Raw genomic sequence first — 8510 nt, 5'->3', positions numbered from 1 at the left:
GTATGGGGGGACAAGTATAGAAAGTCTTAGGAAACAACACAGTCAGAGGGTGTGATGTAAGTTGTAAACAATTAAGAGAGAAAAAGGATCAGCCGATTTACCCATCGGTAAAAACCTAAGACAGGGTAATGTTACCCAGAGAATACAGAGTATACAAGAGATGATCATCATCCGCAGTAGTGAAAGCAACAGATAAATAAAAGATTAGGATGGCTAAAAGATCATTGGAGTTGGTTAAGAGATAATTAGTGACTTTTGAGAGACCAATTTGAGTTAATTGATCAGATCATAAACTAGATTACAAAGGATTAAGGAGTGAAAAAGTGGAAGCATTGAATTTTGGCAGATTTTTCATCTGATTGCTATTAAACGCCATGAGAAGTGTCTCAGTTCTTGAGGAAAGCTGTGCGCTGTGTGATGCAGTCACTGGGTCTACTGTCAGAAGGCCTGGGCTGATATCCTATGTCTACACCTTACTACTTGTGGGAATTTAGCCCCATCCCTTTACCTCTCTTAGCCCTAGTTTCTTTTTGTTATTGATATTGTAATTATTTTTTTTATTTTTAACATTAAAAAATTGTTCCAAATTCTCTCCTTCCTTTCAGCCCCTTACCCACCCATTGAGAAAGCAAGACATACAATATCAGTTATGTCTATGAAACAATGCAAAACATATTTCAACACTTGCCATGTAATAAAAAGCAATTAAAAAGGAAATAAAAAATATGCTTCAGTTTGCACTGCTTTCATCAGTTCCCTCTCAAGATAGATAAGATTTTTTGTTATTAATTCTTCAGAATTTTCTTAGATCATTGCATTGATCAGATCAGCTAAGTCTTTCAAAATTGATGATCATTAAAATATTGCTGTGACTATGTACAATGATCTCCCATTTCAGTTTATTTCACTTTGCATGAATTAATATAAGTCATCTCTTGTTGTTTTTTACTGTTTTCATGACTTTTATTGTTGTTAGTCCTTCATTCTATAAAAGTACCAATGAATGACTTCATGAACTTGATATCTCGACTTGCACATGAATTGGATTTGAGTCAGAGATATGCAAAATCACCAGGCTCACTCCTCCAATCAGAGTCCAGTGGTAAGAAAAAAGTCAAGACAATGGTTACGTAGCTCCATTTAAAAGACAACGGACTTTTAAAAACTCTTTTTTTTTTCCCAGAGGTATATTTCAAGAAATCAAAACTGAAAACTGCACAGTACTAAACTAAATAGTCTCAGAATTTTGAAGAAAACATATGAAGGAGGGGGCAGAGCCAAGATGGCGGCTGGAAAGGACAGACACGCCTAAAGCTCTCTCCCAGGACCTTCGAAACATCTATAAAAATGTCTTGGAACAAAATCTAGAACTGCGTAACCCAAGAAATAGCAGAAGGAAGCAGGGCTCCAGGCCAGGACAGCCTGGATGGCCACTGGGTAAGGTCTATCAAGCATGGAGCTGGGAGTGAAGCATGGCAGAGCCCAGTGTGGGTGGCAACAAGACCAACCAAACAGGGAGCCAGGCGGAGAGGGTCCTGGCTCCCTGAATCAGTGAGCTGTGGCACTTACCAGACTTCTCAACCCATAAAACCCACAAACACCAAAGACAACAGAGAAGGTGAGTGGGAAAAGCTGCTGGGGACAGAGTCTTAGGAGTTCATGGTTCGGTCACTGCTCCTGGGACAGCGGAGGTGGTGCAGCTACAGAACTACAGCTGCAGTTGCTTCTGGCCCCAGGCCCACCTGGTGGGAGGAATTAAGTGGCAGATCAGAGCAGGAGTGCAGAGCCTGATGAAGATCTGAGTCCAGTACGGGTTGGGGGTTCTTAGGGAAGGAAGAGTGCTGGTGTGGCTGAGCTGGCTGTAATAGCTCTGAAAACAACAGCACATCCCCTTAAATTTGGAACAAAGTACTCTTTACTCTACAAGCAGTCGTACCTTCACAAAACACTCAAGGGTCAAGTAAGTTGGCTGGGAACATGGCCAGGCAGCAAAAACGGATTTAGATTCAGTCTCAGACTTCGGAATCTTTCTTTGGTGACAAAGAAGACCAAAGCATGCGGCCAGAAGAACTCAGCAAAGTCAAGGAGCCTACATCAAAAGCCTCCAAGAAAAACATGAACTGGTCTCAAGCCATGGAAGAGCTCAAAAAGGATTTGGAAAAGCAAGTCAGAGAAGTAGAGGAAAAATTGGGAAGAGAAATGAGAATGATGCGAAAAAACCATGAAAAACAAGTCAATGACTTGCTAAAGGAGACCCAAAAAATACGGAAAAAATACTGAGGAAAACAACACCTTAAAAAATAGACTAACTCAAATGGCAAAAGAGCACCAAAAAGCCAATGGGGAGAAGAAGGCCTTGAAAGGCAGAATTAGCCAAACGGAAAAGGTGGTCCAAAAGACCTCTGAAGAAAATACTACTTTAAATTACATTGGAGCAAGTGGAAGCTAGTGATTTTATGAGAAGTCAAGATACTATCAAATAGAACCAAAGGAATGAAAAAGTGGAAGACAATGTGAAATATCTCATTGGAAAAATCACTGACCTGGAAAATAGACCCAGGAGAGATAATTTAAAAATTACTGGACTACCTAAAAGCCAAGATCAAAAAAAGAGCCTAGATATCATCTTTCAAGAAATCATCAAGGAGAACTGTCCTGATATTCTAGAAGCAGAGGGTAAAATAGAAATTAAAAGAATCCAACGATCGCCTTCTCAAATAGATCCCAAAAAGTAAACTCCTAGGAATATTGTCACCAAATTCCAGAGCTCCCAGATCAAGGAGAAAATACTTCAAGAAGCCAGAAAGAAATAATTTGTTTATTGTGGAAACACAATCAGAATAACACAAGATCTAGCAGCTTCTACATTAATATATGATATTCTAGAGGTCAGGGGAGCTGGAATTAAAACCAAGAATCCCCTACCCAGCAAAACTGAGAATCATCCTCCAAGGCAAAATATGGATTTTCAATAAAATAGAGGATTTTCAAGCTTTCTCAGTGAAAAGACCAGAACTGAATACAAAATTTGACTTTCAAACAGAAGAATCAAGAGAAGCATGAACAGGTAATTAAGAAAAAGAACAAGAAAAAGAAATCACAAGGGACTTAGTAAAATTGAACTGTTTTGTTTACATTCCTACGTGGAAAGATGATGTGTATGATTCATGAGACCTCATTATTAGGGTAGCTGAAGGGAATATGCATAGATATGTGTGTGTGTGAGTGTGTGTGTGCATATATATGTGTGTATGTATGTATATATGTATGTGTATATATACATATATGTATGTGTGTATATATGTGTGTATATATATACACATATATATGTATGCATATGTAGACAGAGGGCACAGGGTAAGAAGGGATGATATCTAAAAAAATAAAATCAAATTAAGAGATGAGAGAGGAATATATTGAGAAAGGGAGAGATAGAATGGGGTAAATTATCTCGCATAAAAGTGGCAAGAAAAAGCAGTTCTATAATAAGGGAAGAGGAGCCAGGTGAGGGGGAATGAGAGAATCTTACTCTCATCAGATTTGACCTGAGGAGGGAATACCATACATACTCAACTGGGTATTATACCCCATAGGAAAGACGGAGGAAGAAGATCAAAAAGGGGGAGATGATAGAAGGGAGGGCAGATGGGGGAGGTGGTAATGAAAAATAAACACGTTCAAAAAGGGACAGGGTCTAGGGAGAAAATTCAATAAACAGGGATAGGTTAGGAAGGAGTAAAATACAGTTAGTCTTTCACAACATGAGTATTGTGGAATGGTTTTATATAATGATTCGCATGTGGCCTATGTTGAATTGCTTGACTTGTGAGGGAGGGTGGGTGGGAAAGGAAGAGGGAAGAGAATTTGGAACTCAAAGTTTTAAAAACAGATGTTCAAAAACAAAAAAAAATTACATGCAACTAGGAAATAACCTACATAGGCAATGGGGTGCAGAAGTTTATCTTGCCCTAAGAGAAAGAAAGGGAAAAGAGGATGGGTGGGGAGTGGGGCGACAGAAGGGAAGGCTGACTGGGGAATGGGGCAACCAGAATATATGCCATCTTGGAGTAGGAGAAAATTTGTAATTCCAACTCTTATGAAAATCAATGCTGAAAACTAAATATATTAAATTTAAAAAAAATAAAAAAAACAAAAATAAATGAGATTGGAGCAAGTGTAACCTGGTGACTATAGGAGAAGTCAAGACATTATAAAACAGAACCAAAGGAATGAAAAAAATGGAAGACAATATGAAGTATCTATTTGGAAAAAACACTGACTTGGAAAATAGATCCAGGAGAGATAATTTAACAATTATTGCATTACTGAAAGACACTATCAAAAAAAGAGCCTAGATATCATCTTTCAAGAAATCATCAAGGAGAACTGCCCTGATATTCTAGGGCCATAGGGTAAAATGGAAATTGAAAGAATCCACCGATCACCTCCTAAAAAAGATACCAAAAAGGAAACTCTTAGGAATATTGTTGCCAAATTCCAGAGCTCACAGATAAAGGAGAAAATACTGCAAGCATCCAGAAAGAATCAATTTGAGTATTGTGGAAATAACACAAGACCTGGCAGCTTCTACATAAAGGGGTGGAAGTGCTTAAAATATGATATTCTGGAGGTCAATGAAGCTAGGATTAAAGCCAAGAATCACCTACCCAGAAAAACTGAGTATCATGCTCCAAGGCAAAACACAGATTTTTAATAAAATAGAGTATTTCCAAGCTTTCTCAGTTAAAAGAATAAAGATGAATAGAAAATTTGACTTTCGAACACAAAAATCAAGAGAAGCATGGAAAGGTAAATGAGAAAGAGATATCACAAAGGACTTACTAAAGTTGAGCTGTTTTGTTTACATTCCTAAGTGGAAAGATGATGTGTAGAATTCATAAGACATCAGTACTAGGGTAGCTCAAGGAAATATACATATATACAGAGAGAGGGCACATAATGAGTTGAATATGAAGGGACGATATCTAAAAAAATAAAATCAAATTAAGGGATGAGAGAGGAATATATTGAGAGAGAGAAAGGGAGTGATAGAATGCGGTAAATTATCTCGCATAAAAGTGGCAAGAAAAAGCAGCTCTGTAGGAAGGGAAGAGTGGGAAGATGAGTGGGAATGAGTGAATCTTGCTGTCATTGGATTTGAACTGAGGAGGGAATAACATACACACTCAATTGGATATCTTACCCCACAGGAAGGAAGGAGGAAGGGCAGAAAAAAGGGGGGATGATAGAAGGGAGAGTACATACGGGGATGAGGTAATCCAGAGCAAATACTTTCATAAAGGGACAGAGTCAAGGGAGAAAACTGAACAAAGGGGAATAGGATAGGAAGGAGCAAAATATAGTTAGTCTTTCACAACATGAGTATTGTGGAACAGTTTTACATAATGATACTCATGTTGCCAATGTTGAATTGCTTGACCTCTGAGGGAGGGTGGATGGGGATGGAAGAGGAGAGAAAATTCTGAACTCAAAGCTTTAAAAGCAGATGTTCCAAAATTCTTTTTTGCATTCAACTATGATATAAGATACACAGGCAATGGGGCTTAGAAATTTATCTTGCCCTACAAGAAAGGAAGGGAAAAGGGGGTAGGAGGGGAGTGGGGTGACAGAAAGGAGGGCTGACTGGGGAACTGGGCAATCAGAGTATATACCATCTTGAAATGGTGGGGGAGGGTAGAAATGGGGAGAAAATTTGTGATTCAAACTCCTGTGAAAATCAATGCTGAACACTAAAAATATGAAAGAAAGAAAGGAAGGAAGGAAGAAGGAAGGAAAGAAAAACAAAAAAAAATATGAAGGAAAAGAAGAAGGAGAAGGAGGAGCAGGAGGAGCAGGAGGAGGAGGAGGAGGAGGTTGAGAAGGACAAGAAGAAAAAAAAGAAGAAAGTTGTGAGCCAATCTTAGAAAGAAACATGAATCCTTAACATTTCTAAATCCTTTTGCAGGCATTGTGGATGTCAACACCATGGTCTGCCTAACCCTCCAGTCTCTTGACAATAATTGCATGGTGGTGCATTTATGAAAGAATGGTCTCAGTTATCGTCTACAATTTAATAAGGGCTAGAGACTATCTTGCTATCAACTCACTTCTCCATCCCATTGATCTTATAACTGTCATTGCCATTTGGAAAATGGAAGTGAATTAGTTTGTGGCTGCAGAGATAAAGAAGCTAGGCTATCCTGAGAAGTAGATCATGGACAACAGAGGGACAACATTATCTGGCATCCCAGATCCCATCCAATCTGGCACCATCCTAATTCTCCAGCTTGGTTTACATACTATTCCCCTCCATAGATTATATGACCAAGTCAACCTGGACCGTTCTCTGTCCCATCGTCAAATGTGAGTTTCGCTGTTATTGTAGATTGGTTCCCCCTGCTCTCTCTTCCTCTAATGTCCTTCAGGTCCACTAATTACCTGTGGAATCCCTTTCTAAGTCCATCTCAAAAGCCACCCCTTCATGATGCTTACCTTGTTTCCTATAGTCAGTAATGACGCTATACTCCAGGATCTCCCATTGACTTTTATTTGCATACTTCTGAGGCACCAATCATGTATTATTTATTTAAGAGTTATGCTCTACCCACTCTCCTCAGTTGCAGCCACAGGTAAAACAGCAGCAGCATGTCCACCAGGAAGTTTTCCACTCCCAGGCTTGAATCTCTGGGTTTCCTGCTTTGAAAGAGAAACAGTAGTCACTGGGGAAAGTTGAAGCGCTTTCCCAAGGATGACCCCATCAAGCCCATCCACCTGATAGCTTTTCTGGGCTATAAGGTGGTATGACCTAAATTATTTGAGAGGTGGACAGGCCTGGATCAAAGGTAAACAAGAAGGAAGTGGTCAAGGCCATCTCCATTGTGGAGATGCCCCCTCATGGTCATTGTAGGCATTGTGGGCTATGTTCAAACCCTATGACACCTGTGGAACTTCAAAACTATATTTGCTGAGCCCATCAGTGAGGAATACAAGAGGTGATTCTATAAGGACCGGCATAAATCCAAGAATAACTCCTTCAGTAACCACTGCAAGAAGTGGCAAGACAATGATGGCAAGACGTAGCTGGAGAAAAATTTCAGCAGCATGAAAAAGTGCTGCCAAGTGATCCATATCATTGCCCACACCTAGATGCACCTGCTCCCTCTGAGACCAAAGAGATCTCACCTGATTGAGATCCAAGTGAGTGATGGTAGCATGGCTGAGAAACCAGACTGGGCCCAGAAAAAGCGGGAGCAGCAGGTGGCTGTGTGTACTGTGTTTGGGCAGGATGAGATGATTGATGTCATTGGAGTGATCAAGGGCAAAGGTAACACAGGTGTCACCATCCACTGGAACATGAAGAAAACTCCCCGAAAATCCCACTGAGGCCAGCATAAGACAGCATATATAGAAGCTTGGCATCTTGCCTATGTGGCCCTCTCTGTGGCTCAAGTTGGTCAGAAGGGCTACCCCATTGCACCAAGATCAACAAAAAAAATCTACAAGCTTGGCCAGAGCTATAAGATCAAGGGTGGCAAGCTGATCAAAAACGTGTTCATTCAGAAAAACCTGCAAATACTTATATGAACTGACACTGAGTGAAATGAGAAGAACCAGGAGAACATTGTACAAAGTAACAACCACATTGTGTGAAGACTGACCTTGACAGACAGCACTTCTCAGGCTTACAATGATCTAAGAAAACTCCAAGAGACTCGAGATGGAAAATACTATCCACATTCAGAGAAAGAATTTTGTCATCTGAATGAAGATGGCAGCATAATATTTGGCCTCCTTTTCTTTTGTTGTTTTGTTTCTTCTTTCTTGTGGTTCTTCCCATTAGTTCTAGTTCTTCTTTACATCAGAACTAATGTGAAAATATGTTTAACACAAATACATAAGTAGAACCTATATCAGATTACATGATCTTGGGGAGGGGGAGGAGATAAAGGGGAGACAGTTTGAAACTCAAAATCTTATAGAAATGAATATTGGAAACTAAAAATTAATTAATTTATTATTTTTAAAAAATACATCCATAAGTTATGATCTATTGGACAAGAGCATCAACCCTCTGAGAGGGCTTAGCCATGGTCAGTTCCAGACTGTGAAGGAGAAGAAAGTTTTCAGGGGGGACCACTCAAAAAAGACTTCACCATGAAAGAAGGTGCCTAATATTTCCAAAACAAGTTGAAACTGGTGGATCCTCAATAAATTTTTCAAAGCTAAAAAGAAAAAAAAAGAATTACCTGCATATTTTTGTTTATGTGATAAAATACAAACTCCAAGTGGGCACAGATTAGATCTTTTAGAAACTTTGTATATCTCTGAACACCTAACACTCTGGTTTACATTACTTGGGCACTTAATAACGATTTGTTGATACCAGAGCAGGAGTGGGAGTGGGAGTAGGCCCAGGGCTGAATTGCTGGTTACAGTGGTTCTCGCCAGGCCTCTCGGTGCAGGATGGAAGTCTGTTGGAGACAGCTGAGACAGAAGCACAGAGCCTGCAT

General features: G+C 39.7%; 1 pseudogene; it reads left to right on the top strand.

Moving 5' to 3' along the window:
• Window positions 1-6645: 6645 nt before the first annotated feature.
• Window positions 6646-8158, top strand: LOC118829461 (annotated as a pseudogene).
• The last annotated feature ends 352 nt before the right edge of the window (window positions 8159-8510 follow it).

This window comes from Trichosurus vulpecula, chromosome 8, assembly GCF_011100635.1.
Source record: "Trichosurus vulpecula isolate mTriVul1 chromosome 8, mTriVul1.pri, whole genome shotgun sequence".
NCBI lineage: Eukaryota > Metazoa > Chordata > Mammalia > Diprotodontia > Phalangeridae > Trichosurus > Trichosurus vulpecula.
The sequence above is the reverse complement of the archived record's forward strand: the minus strand, read 5'-3'. Positions and strand labels throughout refer to the sequence as shown.